The following is a 15,925-nucleotide window of genomic DNA, read 5'->3' as shown; positions in this document are numbered from 1 at the left end:
TGAACTGTCATTTAGCTTTAAATTCTTCAGTTTTAACTTTATGTATGGAAAAGGCAGATCTTTATAGAGATATTTATATTGATTGTAGCACAGAAACAATACTGTAGGCTAAACTTAAACTGAATTTGTGTTGCCATAACCAGAAACATTCTTGAGGTGAATAAAAGTGAGAGTTCATGTCAACAGGAAGAGTACATGATAGAACGTTGGTGAAATTGCAGTGCATTTTAGCATATTACTCATATTCAACCCAAGTCCTCTGGTATCACCATGACAACTGCTGAGCACAGAAGTATAAAAGCTCTTTCCATGAAGGTTGCAGCTCCTGCAACATCTGCATGATTAATATTCTGCAAATCTGTGCATGCTCTTGGTCCATAATTTCAGTAGTGATTTTAAATTCTCTGGAATTTAAAAAAGAGCACATTGACTGGACTATGAGATATTGACAAAATTAGAAAATGAATGCCAAATATTGTTAGCTCAAATCACACAGAGGTGAATCACAGTGACTTTTTTGCTTTGTAAGACCAATTTAACTACATAAGCAGAACCTCTACTGAGGAACTTCTACTTGTATTAGCCTATATCCTACTTCACACTGTGTGAAAGTATCAACGAATAAACGCAGTATATCACTGATAACACTTGCTACATTTCAAATAATTCAATCAGGTTATTCTGTGTCAATAGGTAAAGGTCTGTTTATAGCTGAGGTAAGTGATATGCTGAGCTGAGGACTTAATGTGTCATTACTGCCCAGTTGACAATTGCTTTTTTATTTATTCTTTTTTTCCATTCATGAATCAGATTTAAGACTGCCCAGTTTTCCACAGGTTGCTGGTAAACAGTGGCACCGCTAGTCATATGAATCCCATTAGAGTGCATAGAGACATGTAAAACAAACAAAGCTGCAAACAGAGACACACACAAAGGCAAGAAGATTTAGAGAAAAAGATCAAGAAAGAAAACAGTTGAAACCGATATACTTTTTTAAAATTATTTTTCGAGAATCAACACACTAGTCCATAATCCATGTGTTACCAAGTATCATTTCTACATGAAGGAATCATTTAATTTCAGGGTTTTTTTGGATTCCTGAATGATGCAATTCCTGCAATTCCTCCTTATCCTGGAGAAGATGTGATTCTACAGCAAGGCATTCCTAATATAGAACTTCTGACAGGATATGAATTAAATCCAATTCTTCAAATATATTACATCATATTCATCATAACATTCATACATCATTTAAAATCACCATAATTGAAAGGACAAAGAAATATGTATTATTAATTCCAGCCTCTTTGGATTATTTTCAGCACAGGACTGTAAGGATATAACAGACTTCTAAGGGGTTTACACATTGTGGGAAAAGTGCTCTAAAATACTGTTCCATCATCACTGAAAGCAGGAAATACATTATATATACTTACACCTGGCTGTATGGAGGCTGTAATTTTATTAAATCACTATACCGCATAAACTGGCTCTATATACACCCTCTAACACTTCAGTCAGATTAGCTTTTCCAGAGAGTATCACCCACACAGAAGCAGCCACACTGCCTGCCACACACACACACACACACAGCATGCAGGCATAACTGAACACAACCACCTACACTCAGACTAGTTCGTACTGTACACAGATATAGAGGTTTTGAAATACTAAATAGCTCGCTCGCTTGCTCTCTCTCTCTCTCTCTCTCTCTCTCACACACACACACACACACACACACACACACACACACGCACACACAAACTTCCCCTATGCAGAATATAGTCCTCATATAACAGTGTGAATTATGTGCTTCTGCTCTAAACCCTTTAAATACATAGTGGGCTACCATAGTTCTGACCCCACTGAAAGAATATATATTAACCGATGAATTGGAATGCTGACTGCGCCAGAGGCCTTCTCACTCGAAATCAGTTCCCAACCTCATTAATGCTGTTGTGGGTGATTGGGCACACCCCTACTGCCATATTCCAGAATATATTAGAAAGCCTTGTCAGAAGAGTGAAGGTTATTATAAACAGCAAGGGGGTGGGGGGGAATTAAGTATTGAATGGGATGTTCGACAAGCAGGTATGGTTGTCATTGGTCAGATATCCACATTTGGCCCTGCGGCCAGACTTTGGATACCCCTGGACAATGGTGCCTTTGGTACCAAATCATCAATTTCATCTAGATACTGTGTGCTCCCAGGTCATCCATGTGCCTAGAAAGCAACTCAGACTGCATTCTCAGCTAATTACAGTCATTGTTAAACATGCCTGCTTAAGACTAACAAGTTGTTTAGGCTGTAATGTTTTGCTCTGAATCAGGGTCTAAATCTGCCAACAGGACAAACAGTGTTTGTGCAGGGGATGTCTGAACCAGATACTGCATCTTTAACATGGTCAGTGTCAAGGCAGCGAGCATATGATTGGTGCCCATGTTTGTCTTCCTGAGGATTCAGACAAAGGCTGCACAAGTACAAGTCTTGCAGCATGGCCCATTCGATCACACAGGAAAGACCACAGTTTGGATGATGAAAAAAACACACAGGGAGTATGTTTTATTGTGTTAGCATTTCAGCTAAAGTAGCAGGCTCAGTAGGTTTGTTGAGGAAGACTTCCTTGACCATGCAACTGACACTTATCCATGGGTCTGCAAATTGCTAGATGACATGAAGTATAGAAAAAAACCTGTGCAGAAAGATGCAGAGGAGGACCCAAAGCAGTGGGGAGAATGAAGGGTGAGAGGAGAGAAAATTAAATCTAGCCTCAGTGGTAGAAGATTAGGCTAACACAGCAATTTATCCCTCCCATGGAATACCAGTCACATGATAAGTGTTATGTATATGATGCTACCACCAAACATTTTCAGAGAATTGTGCAGGTATGGATAGGGAAACTAGTGGTCTAGTAGTTAGGTGATTTTATATTTAAAAATGAGAGTTCACTGACATAAATTCTAGTTTTTGAAATCATTCTCTATTTCCCCAGACAACCTCTAATTGGTTATGTTCAGTAGCACTACAGGCTACACAATACATACAGCACTGTAGTATTACTATTTGAATGTAAATACTTTCAGAGAAACTTACAGTAAATTGGTATTTATGTGTGCTTTGTTGAGTGTTGAATGGCAGATGATACCAGAGGCTGTTAGCAGTTACTTGAAGTATTTGACCTTCGAACTCTAGAGCATGGCACTTGTATCACATGATTGTGACATACTGAGGAACAGCCACACCACTATCAAGATTATCAACTTAGAGACCAACTACGAGTTAATATGGTAGGATTTTATTTTAACTTACAATACTATCCAGAAGAGAACAGGCTCTGCTTCTGGAGTTAAAACAAGTCTTCTATGTGTACTTCTGATATTTATGTATCATAATATTTTTGTGGGGGGGTTTTGCCAAGTGTGAGCCCTATTGAAAAGAGACCGCAGGGTTAACAGGGTGTGAGAGGGAGGGTAGGTGGGTTGTGTTGTTGAATTTTCAAGTATGTTCATGTTCACATTCTGGATTGTGGTCATTGTCTTTCAAATTTATAATTACAATAAACAAATACAAATTTTAAAAATTTTCTTAGGCAGTTTTTCCTGGCCAGTGTTTGCCTTGACTTGCTTATTTAAACTACCTATGCCTGTAAAGCTGCTTTGAGACATTCTGTATTTTGAGACAAACTGTTTAATCTATTCCTCTTTTCATAAGGGAGTGCCACAAACCTCTATATCTTGGACTCTGAATCTCAGGCTAGGGAGCTCTAACAGTAGATGATGTAACCTCATTACTTTACACGTCAAGCTCGTTAGAAAGTTGATATGAGTTTACAGTTTACTCTTTGTAAATCATTAGTTTACTCAGGGAGAGAAGCACATTTTTTATTTTACTGCATGAAGGGTGTGGTGTTTTGGTTCCAGAATACAATTTTAAAGCATGTAATTGTTAATATGGTTCATATTTTATCATCTACTTTATTAGAAACACCATCCTAAAACTAAACATCAACCACCCACCCCCTTGCTCTTAGAACAGCCTCGATTCGTTATGGCATGGATTTCACAAGGTGTTGGAGATTATAGTCCATGCTGAAATGGCACCACATAATTGCTGCAGATTTGTCAGCTGCTCATTCATGCTGTGAATCTCCCTTTCAACTACATTCTACTTCATATTCATGATCATAGAACTAATTTGAGATGATTTGAGATTCTTTGTGAGATGGAGCATTATCATACTGGAAGATTATGATTATAAGATGGGTAAATTGAGGCTATGAAGAGATGCACATAGTCAGCAATAATATTCAGATAATCAGCTCAAAGCTGTGGCAATCAAACAATGCTTGATATTAAATATAAGAAAAGATTCCCCACACCATTACACCACCACAACTAGTCTAAACTGTTACCACAAAGTAGATTGGGTCCATGGATTCATGCTATTGATGGCAAATTCAGACCTTATGTTGCAGAGAAATTGAGATTCCTCAGAGCAGGCAATGTTTCAATCTTCACCTGTACAGTTTTGGTGAGCTGTGCCCACTGTACCCTCAGATACCTGTTCAAGATTGGTTGATTGGATAATTGCATGAATGAGCAGATGTACAGGTGTTCCTAATAATGTGGCTAATGAGTGTATATTTTATATATGGTTTTATGCAGCCTTTCTGTTTTGTTTTGTTTTGTTTTTTACTTGAAAAGTCATCTAACCATGCACTACTATTCACTACTAAAAAAAAAACAAAAAGGAAAAGGATTATATGCTTGAGCAGAGGTGTAAACTGGAGGGCTGACCAGCTTAAAGTGACCCGGTGTGTTGGATTAGTGCAGTTCCATGAAGCCTTTCCATGAAAGGCTTTCAGTAAGAACTATTACAGCTCACTGCTTGTACTGGTGTAGACTGATGTCAGAAGAATAAGCAAATTTATCAGCGGGATCCGTGAAAATCCATCTGGATGTGGTTTTGATTCATGCACTATGGTAAACAGAAATCTTCTCTGTCTTTCATCGGTTTTCTTCCACCTCCTAAAGCATGCCAGTAAGTAGACTAGCCATGCTAAACTGTCCCTAGATGTGAATGAGTGTAGGAATATGTGTTCATGGTGTCCTGCGAAGGTGTGCTCCTACCTTGCATCCAGTGTTTGCAGGATAGGATCAACAGCAACTCTGACCAGAGTAAAACAGCTACTGAAGATGAATGAATAAACTTGCAGGGCAACATCAGACATGATGTGTAAAAGAGAGAAGTGTGTTTCTCATTTAAAAATAACAAAATAAAAATGTACATACCATACAGATTTAGTATTTTATCATTTCCTAAAATCATAGTCTTGCATGTCAGATGGTGCTTTTTACAGGCACTTGATGAGTTCTATCTTATTGCATTCATAAGTAGGGCATTAGAAACAGACACCCAAGTGGATTCTCAGTGGACTCAATTCAATCAAGAGCAGCCAAAGCTGAATATAGGGTGCATCTTAAACGACATACAGTATAATATGCTTTTGGATTCTAAAACAGCCTGCAGGCTTCCATCTAAGTTCATTGAAAAGGGCTACGCTTTCTGCAAAGACTCTTGTGTAAAAAATGTTGGGTGATAAAATGCATTTCGTTTAAACAAGGGGTCTGGTGGGTGAATCATGTCATGTATAATACTATATATTATATGTAATTATAGGTAAAACAAGGGACTAAATTCCATTTTTAAGAGAATAGCAACAACAGCTCAGAAAACAAATAGCATAAAGGGCATGATCATGAGAGCAGGTTGCTTCTGAACTGAGAAAAGATTTGCTATAGTCATTCACACAAACATTACTGGTCTTGTATTACCATTTAACTGCAGTTGCAACCTCAGCCAAAAATCGTGGAAAGGCATTTTTAAAATTGTCAACCACAGCATTGTCAGCTAGGTTGGCATACTAACTCTTCTAAAATACCTCATAGATTGAAATAAAATAAAATAAAATAAAAAAACAAGGCTTGGGGTCAAACTTAGAGCATTCATTAGGAGAAGGACTTGTTTTATGAGACAATGGCAGAGTCATGGCCCAGGATAATACCTTGTATTGCTCTGCATGGTGAGTCATGTCTGTCTCCAGTAAGATATTTCCAGCCTTAGTGACTCCAGTGCACTTCTCTGTGACACAAACACACACACAATGAAATGATACACTACCTCCTCAGATTATGGTTATATCTCCAGTTTATACTCATTTTTAAAACCAGTATTCAAAGAAGGCACTGGAATGGTCTGAAGGATTCTCTGAATAATAATTGCACAACTCACATATGTTTCTGTTACATTTATGGCATTTGGCAGACTTACATTTATCTAATATATACAACTGAGCAGTGGAGGGTTAAGGGCCCAGCAGTGACTTTGGTGGTACTGGGATTTGACCTCACAACCTTCTGATCAGAAGTACAACATCTTAAACACTGAGCTACCACCACCCCAGATGCAATGATATATACACTACCCATCAAAAGTTTGTACAAACCTGCTTATAGAAGGGGGTTCTTCATTTCTGATGTTTTTTATTTTCCATTATTACTGTAGAATAATAAAGAAGACATTAAAATTATGAAACAGCAGATATATTTAGGTCAGCAAAAGTATTGGAACAGATAGTCTTAAAGTAAAATAAAGCAAATAACACTTACTAGTTGCATATCCCTTGCTTGCAATATCTGCATCAAGCCAGTGACCCAGTGACATCACCAAACTGTTACATTCTTCTTTTGTAATGCTTTTCCAGGCTTGAACCACAGCTTTTTTCAGTTGTTGTTTGTATAACGTGGTTTCTCCCTTCAACCTCCTCTTCAGGAGGTGAAATGCATGCTCAATTAGGTTAAGGTCCAGTGATTGTCTTTGCCAGTCTAAAACCTTCCACTTTTTTCCCTTGATGAAGTCCTTTGTTATGTTGGCAGTGTGTTTTGGTCATTGTGCTGCATGATGTTGCATAATGCATGAAGTTCCTCCCAATTAATTTGGCTGCATTTCTCTGTAAATTGGCAGACAAAATGTTTCTGTAGACTTCTGAATTCATTCTGCTGCTAACATCATGAGTTACATCATCAATAAAGATTAGTGAGCCTGTTCCAGAAGCAACCATGCAGGCCCAGGCCAGGACACTACCTCCACTGTGCTTGATGAGCTTGTATCTCCTTTCTTTCTCCACACTTTGGCCTTTCCATCACTTTGGCAGAGGTTAATCTTGGTTTCAGAACTTTTCTGTCTAATCTCTGTATTTATTTGCAAATTCCAGTCTGGATTTCTGATTCCTACTGCTGAGTGGTTTGTATCTTGTGGTATGGCCACTATAATTCTGCTCTCAAAGTCTTCTTCAAATGTAGGATTGTGATACCTTCACCCCTGCCCTGTGGAGCTTGTTGATGATGTCACTGACTGTGGTTTTGGGGGTTTTCTTCACAGATCTCACAATGATTCTGTCATCATATGTTGTTGTTTTCCTTGGTCAACCTGTTCCATGTCCAGTTGCTAGTATACCAGTGGTTTCTTTTGATTTTCCCTCTTTTCTCAGCTTTAAAATGACTTGCTTTTCTCCCATATACAGGTCTCTGGTCGGAAATAGAGCCTGAAGAAGCCATACTCAATTTATAGCACTTTGGCTAGCTGGCTAGCTAGCTCACATTCATTTGTACATTCCTGTTAAATGGGCTTCTGGTAAAATTGGCATCTCTTCACCCTTTTCATCTTCAACTGATGAGTTTTCATATTTTAAGCCAAAAGGTATATTCATTAATTTTATGTGGTGAACACAGATGAACAGAGTGATACGCACAGTGAAACGTCCTGGTACGGTTATAAGAAATATAAGCACTCTTGGAACACTGCTCAACCAGTCTAATACTATACACACACAACTGACTAATATACAGTCATGTGAAAAATAAGTACACCCCATGGAAATTGTTTTTTTTTTTTTTATGTACATATTTGGACAAGCAAACATTCGATCAACTTTGAAACAGTGCCTATCAATAAAGGTTATACACTATCAAATGACACATAAAATCGAAATTTTGCAGCAATTTTTACAATTTAAATTAACAAAAAACATATCCATCACATGGAAAAAGTAAGTACACCCCTACATTTATCACACCTTCAAATGCATAAAATTAGATTCCTGAATAAAATTTTTAAAAAAATGAATGCCTTTTATTGAATGAATGAATGAATGAATGCGTACAAAACATCACGAACTACAGAGGCCATGATGCGACAACAGGAGACCTGAGTGCGATGCTGGCAGAAGAGCTAAATTGCTTCTTTGCTCGCTTTGAAACATCACAACAACAGCACTCATCTGCTCCAGCCTCACCTCCACCCTCATCTGGCTCCCGTACCAGTCCAGCCCTGCCTCCATCCCCTCCTGGTTCCTGCACCACTCTACTTACTGTGAGGGAACACGATGTTAGACGGATGTTTCTGGCAGTGAACCCCAGGAAAGCTGCTGGCCCAGACGGTGTACCTGGTAAGGTGCTCAGATCGTGTGCCCACCAGCTTGCCCACTTCTTTACCAGAGTCTTCAATCTCTCCCTGGCCCAAGCAGTCATCCCGGCCTGCCTAAAATCAGCCACAATCATCCCAGTGCCAAAGAAGTCGCCCACCACTAGCCTAAATGATTATCGTCCTGTGGCCCTCACTCCAGTTATCATGGAGTGCTTTGAGAGATTGGTTCTTCAGCACATCAAGGACTACCTCCCCCCAGACTTCGATCCTTATTAGTTTGCATATCGCGCAAACAGATCCACAGAGGATGCTATCGCCGTAGCTGTCCACTACGTGTTGAGACATCTAGAGCAGCAACAGAGCTACATCCGGATGCTTTTTGTGGATTACAGTTCGGCTTTTAATACAATCATTCCGGACGTTCTCATCACCAAATTGGTCACTCTTGGCCTCCCCCCCTCACATGTGCCTGGATAAAGGACTTTCACACCAACCAGTCTCAGACAGTGAGACTCGGACCCCACCTCTCCTCCACTTGCACGTTGAGCACAGGTTCTCCACAGGGCTGTGTGCTGAGCCCCCTCCTGTACTGTCTCTACACATACGACTGTAGTCCAGTCCACAACAATAATCTTATCATCAAGTTTGCTGACGACACCACAGTGGTCGGACTCATCTCAAAAGGAGATGAGGTAGCCTACAGAGAGGAAGTCCTAAACTTGGCAGCCTGGTGTTCAAAGAACAATCTGGCTCTAAACACCAAGAAAACCAAGGAACTCATTGTAGACTTCAGGAAGCACAACACTGAGCTGGCCCCCCTTTTCATTAATGGTGAGTGTGTGGAGAGGGTCCACACCTTCCGGTTTCTTGGCGTCCTTATCTCTGCAGACATCTCCTGGATGGACAACATCACAGTGGTTATCAAGAAGGCTCAAACGCAGCTACACTTCCTGAGGGTTCTCAGGAAGTACAATCTGGATCCCAATCTGCTGCTGATCTTCTACCGCTCGTCCGTCGAGAGCCTGCTGACATACTGTATCATGGTGTGGTACGGCAGCTGCACCGCAGCAGACAGGGAGAGACTTCAGAGAGTAGTAAGAGCAGCGCAGAAGATCATTGGCTGCCCTCTCCCCTCCCTGATGGATATTTACACCTCCCGTTGCCTCAGCAGAGGAAAAACCATCATTAAGGACAGCTCTCACCCTGGCTTTGATCTGTTCAATCTGTTGCCCTCAGGGAGACGTTACAGGTGCATCAAAACAAGGACTAATAGATTTAAGAATAGTTTTTTTCCCAAAAGCTATTACCATTCTAAACACATACATGTACTGAGTTCACAGCATATGTATATAGTGTCTCAAAACTGTGCATTTCATAGTACCTCCCCCATCCGCCCCAATATCTTGTTTATTTATCTTGTTTATTTATCTGTTTATTTATCATATTTATCTTGTTTATTCTTCTTGTTTATTTAATGTACATGTTGGCACGGAACAAAAAAGGAGTGGCTCTTAATTTCATTGTACATGTGTATAGTGACAATAAAAGACATTCATTCATTCATTCATTCATTAGATTCAGGTGTTCAAGATTGGTGCACAGTGGCTTAGTGGTTAGCATGTTCACCTCACACCTCCAGGGTCGGGGGTTCGATTTCCACCGTGGCCCTGTGTGTGCGGAGTTTGCATGTTCTCCCCGTGCTGTGGGGGTATCCTCCGGGTACTCCGGTTTCCATCCCCAGTCCAGTGACATGCATGGTAGGCTGATTGGCATGTCCAAAATGTCCGTAGTGTATGAATGAGTGTGTGAATGTGTATGTGATTGTGCCCTGCAATGGATTGGCACCCTGTCCAGGGTGTACCCCGCCTTGTGCCCGATGCTCCCTGGGGTAGGCTCCAGGTTCCCCTGTGACCCTGAAAAGGATAAAGCGGTATAGAAGATGGATGGATGGATGGATGTTCAAGATTGGATACCAGTGACTAGAACCTGCTTAGTGAGTGCAGGTGGAACCCGTCTTATTTATACCCCTCTCATATCTAGTGTCTGGTGTTCCCGTTGTTATTGAGGTGTGTGGTGCCATCAAGCCATGATCTAAAGAGTTCAATAAGGCCTTCAGAAAAAAGGTTGTGGATGCATATGAGCCTGGCAAGGGATTTAAAAAGATCTCCAAATTATTTTAAATACATCATTCCAATGTAGGGAAAGTAATCTAACAAGTGGTGCAGATTTCAAAAGACCAGCAAATTCAGCCCAAGAGCAAATCATCTGATGCAAAATGAAGTCTACAAAGAACCCCAAAATTTAATCAGAGGATCTGCTAGTAAGTCTTGCAACAGTTGGTGTCAAAGTGCCTGCGTCTACAATCAGAAAGAGATTGCACAAATTTGACCTGCATGGGGGGTGTGCCAGGAAAAATCCTTTGCAAGACTACAGTTTTCCAATGAGCATAGAGATAAGACCAGGTATTTTGGAATAATGTGCTCTGGACAGACAAATCAAAGATAGAGATGTTTGGCCACAGTAACAGCAGACATTTTTGGCACAAACAGACAGCTTTTCAGGAGAATCACCTCATACCAACTGTGAAGCACGGTGGTCGAAATGTCGAATGCTTTGCATTCACTGATTCAACTATGAATTCTGCATCATATCAACAAGTGCTTGAAAATAATGTGAGGCCATCTGTCCGGAAGTTGAAGTTGACATGAAAGTTGCATGTTGAAAGTTGCTAAGCACACTAGCAAATCCACCAAGGAATGGTTCAAAAAGAAGAAAGGGTGGGTTATGGAAATCTAGGCTTGTCAAAGCCCAGATTTGAATCCCATTGAAATGGTGTGGGGGGATTTTGAAACAGGCAGTACATGCAAAAAAACATTCAAACATCTTGCAACTGAAAGAATATTTCATGGAAGAATGGTCAAACATTCCAGCAAGCCTGGTGGACAATTATGCAAAATGACTAAAGAAATTATTTTGGCTAAAGGGGGCAATACTAACTTCTGATGGTGTACTTAACTTTTTCCACAGAAGAATATCACATATATTGATATTTCTGTTGAATAAATGATTGAAAAAGCTATTTTCCTTGTGGTTTTGTACAAGTATATCAACTTCATTAATAGGTGCTGTTTCAAAGATGATTGAATGTTTGCTTGTCCAAATATGTCAAAAAAGCCAACAATTTACATGGGGTGTACTTATTTTTTACTTATTATTTCTATTACTTAATTTTATATATACACCTGGCCATCACAAGTTATTGGTTATTAACTCCACTATTTACATTTGTCTACTTACTAATTTTAGCCATAACACTTTATCAAAATACAATTTTGCAAACAAATACAATTTACACAAAAAGATAAATAAAACAACAAAAGAAAGTATTGTTACAGCCCTAGATGGGGGTTATTCCAGCTACTCTAAGGTCCCCACACCCATCATCCACACTTAGATCATTCCATAAAAAGCTGGTCTACGATTAGCAAAGGAGTCAAATTTCATTAAAACTGTCAGGAGCACCAAAGTGTAATGGCTTTTACTCTGTAATTAGAAAGAAGGCTCATTTTAACATGTGAGATAGAGGAAGAGAGAGAGCACAGAGTCCCACCTCATACTGTGCCATGGGCCTTACCCTCCAGACACATCTGCTGCACACTTTAATTAAACCTAGAGAAGCAAATGAATTTATCTCAAAGATAAGGAGAAAAGGTAGTCCACAGCCCAATCCAACATTCAGACAGTAGAAGTATTAAGCAGAACTGAGATTCTGTTTTAATTTTGGTTGGAGAAATAAATTACAGTTGTGCCCAAAAGTTTACATACCCCTTGTAGACTCTGCAAAATCTTAATTATTTTAACAAAATAAGAGGGATCATAAAAATCCCATGTTGTTTTTTATTTAGTACTGTCCTGAATAAACTATTTCAAATAATAGATGTTTACATATAGTCCAAAAGGCAAGATAATAGCTGAATTTATAAAAAAAAAATTAGTCCATTCAAAAGTTTACATACCCTTGATTCTTAATACTGTATTCTTATACAGGTATTCTTAATACCTGGATGATCCACAACTGTTTTTTTTTGTTTGTTTTGTGATAGTTGTTCATGAGTCCCTGTTTGTCCTGAGCAGTTAAACTGCCCACTGTTCTTCAGAAAAATCCTCCAGGTCCTGCACATTCTTTGCTTTTCCAGCATCTTCTGTATATTTGACCCCTTTCCAACAGCGGCTATATGATGTTGAGAAGCATCTTTTCACACTGAGGACAACTGAGGGACTCATACACAACCATTACAAAAGGTGCAAACATTCACTGATGTTCAAGAAGGTAAAACGATACATTAAGATCCAGGGGGGTGTAAACTTTTGAACAGGATGATCAGTGTAAACTGTTATTATTTTGTTTAAAGATCTTGGGTTTTTTTTTCATCTAGTACTGCCCGTCAGAAGCTAAATAAGGTATTTACATGTCTCCCTGAAGACAAATCAATAACAATTTACACCGATCATCCTGTTCAAAAGATTACACCCCACTGGGAACAGTGGGCAGTTTAACTGTGAACGGCGTAATTTTTATAAATCCATCTATTATCTTGTCTTGTGGACTATATGTAAACATGTGTTATGTGAAATAGCTTATTCAGGACAGAACTAAATAAAAAAATAACATGGGATTTTTATGATCCCTCTTATAAAAAGTATTAAGATTTTGCAGACTCTACAAGGGGTATGTAAACTTCTGGGCACAATTGTACTCGCAGAGGAGAATTAGGCAAAACCTTACTTTCAAGGCACCAAGATCTTCTTGGAAGCAGTACATCTCCAGATTGTAAATCAAATCCCCTTGCAGTCCATTTTTAATCCTTCAAATGTATCACACACAGTCAAGTCTGGAATTATTAACACCTTTCAAAGATTTGGAAAAACAGCAATAAATAAATGGAGAAACTGCTAACATTTTTTGCATATTTTATTTTCTCTTACATGTGGTAAAAATCTATATATTTTTTTAAATTTGTAACACCTTTCAAAAAAAGTGAAAATATAAAGTTTATCCAATCTTCCGGTTTAAAAGTCTGAAATGCAAATGATTGATTGTTTTAAAAACTATAGGATTTATTCTCTAAATATCCATCCATTTTCTATACTGCTTATCCTACTGGGTCATGGGGAACCTGGAGCATCGGGCAGTGGGCGGGGTACATCCTGGACAGGGTACCAATCCATCGCAGGGCGCAATCACATACACATTCACACACCCATTCACACACTAAGGACACACCAGTCAGCCTACTATGCATGTCTTTGGACTGGGGGAGGAAGCCGGAGAACATGGAGGAAACCCCCACAGCATGGGGAGAACATGTAAACTACTTTGGATAAAAGTGCTATATAAGTGTGCCATAAACTCCACACACACACAGGGCAGCGGCGGGAACTGAACCCCAAACCTAAGCCAACGTGCACCCTATGCTCTAAATATCTTCTCTTATACTCTTATTGCATGTTATTAATGTAACATTTTTCATTTTGCTTATATTCAGCGAGGGTGCAAATAGTTCTGGAAATGATGTACATCCACAGCCACAAGGATATGACACTTTCAAACAAATGATTTCTGGTATAAAGTTTACTACTTTTTAATTCAAAAGCCTGGGGGACAGCTGCTAATACCTACCAGAGTTCTGTTTAATTAGGTCCATGTTTTCTTTTCATTCCCTCATTTACAAGAACACTAAAATGGACCAACATAGATGTTTTCAATAATTAACATGGGGAACAAGAAAATCTCACTATAATTAAACCACAGTCTAATGAATACACAGATGTGAAGATACACAGCTACAGAAAATTGCAAGCATTTAAACATATTGCACTGTTGTGAATGTGAGTGTGCAGTGGCCTCATTCTGCCACAGACACCTGACAGGCCAGCAGTGGAAGAAGGAAAGGCACAGTGTGTGCAGGTGCACTGAGGACAATAACAGCACACACACCCCTTATATGTTTCTACATGACAGTCTGACATTGTCCCTTGTTCAGTGCTGTTAGTAGACAGCAGACTGTGCATAATAATGCAGGCAAATAAAAAATGTGAAGCTATGTCCAAATATATGTACTACTGTACAGTTTGCTAATTATTGCAGCAAAATCTTATCACATGCTATATCCTAATAAAATGGTAGTAAGGAGCTTATGCCACTGTCTAAAACCTACAGCCCATGCACAGTAATAGTGGCACAGCTACATTCACGTCATATTATCCTATATTACAATATACCGACATATTGTACACCCAACCACTCGTGGTTAGGATATGCTAGAGCTGTGATAGTTAAATAGGACACAAAGATATTCTATCAAATTTCTACTGCACCTCATACTGTCATAAGCAACTAAAAGGTAGTGGTGGCCACTTTATTAGGTGCCCTTTTCAAAGATTTATTCCATTTTATATATACTGTATTATACTGGGTTATTATACACCATACAACTGTAGTGTTGAGTATTTAGTACACAATGCAGTTTTGGATGTAGCCATTGAAGACTGAGAAGCAGGGAGTGTGCAAAGAGGAAAGATGGTATAGTATGGACATCACTTGAAAGTCTGTCAATGTTTACATTCATTATACTAGCTTTTACGCACACACACACACACACACACACACACACACACACACATCCTCAGAAGCTCATGCAGAGATTTGACAAGCTCCTGTTGCCACGGCGACAGCCGGGCGTGATTGGCCTACGCGCAAAAAAAGTGTTCACAGAAACTTTGAGTCGTTATTTTTATGAGCTCTGTGGGGAAATGAGGGCCTTATATGGGTGAATTTCCTCCTTGTGCAATTTTCTCAAGGTCAGTTAAAAAAATACCGGCTTAATTAGACGCATATCCCATAAGACAGTGCATATTAACATATGTAATGTAAATCAGAAGTGAGGCTGAACTGATCAGTGATAGGATAGTAGTTACAAGCTTTTCAGAAGACATCTTTTTAGAAGCTGTTCTGACCCTCTGACATTATTTCCATGATTTAAACCACTGAGATAAAATTACTGTCTCTCACTGGGGAGACAAGCCTCTAAAAAGAAGTGCTCCTCTTTCCCCATCTGATGAGAAATTGCAGATCATTTTGAAGGACAGTTACAAAATGGACATTAATAACTGGGTTCACTGGCTTTCTTTTAAAAGAGTAGGGTGGTGTGTGTGTGTGTGTGTGTGTGTGTGTGTGTATATGTGTGGGTGGGTGGGTGTGTGTATGGGGGGGTGGAAACCATGGGACTGTCTTGTGATGTGATTTTGGGAGTTTAGGGCAAAGAATGAGACTATTACCTCTATGGACACAATGCAGCACTACACAGGCATTCCTGAGGGTCTTAGTGCTGTAGCCTATAGGAGGACGAAATCTATCACAGAAGGCTCTCTGTGAAAACA

Source organism: Ictalurus furcatus, chromosome 16, assembly GCF_023375685.1.
Source record: "Ictalurus furcatus strain D&B chromosome 16, Billie_1.0, whole genome shotgun sequence".
In the NCBI taxonomy this organism is placed as follows: Eukaryota; Metazoa; Chordata; class Actinopteri; order Siluriformes; family Ictaluridae; genus Ictalurus; species Ictalurus furcatus.
Note: the sequence above shows the minus strand (reverse complement) of the source record.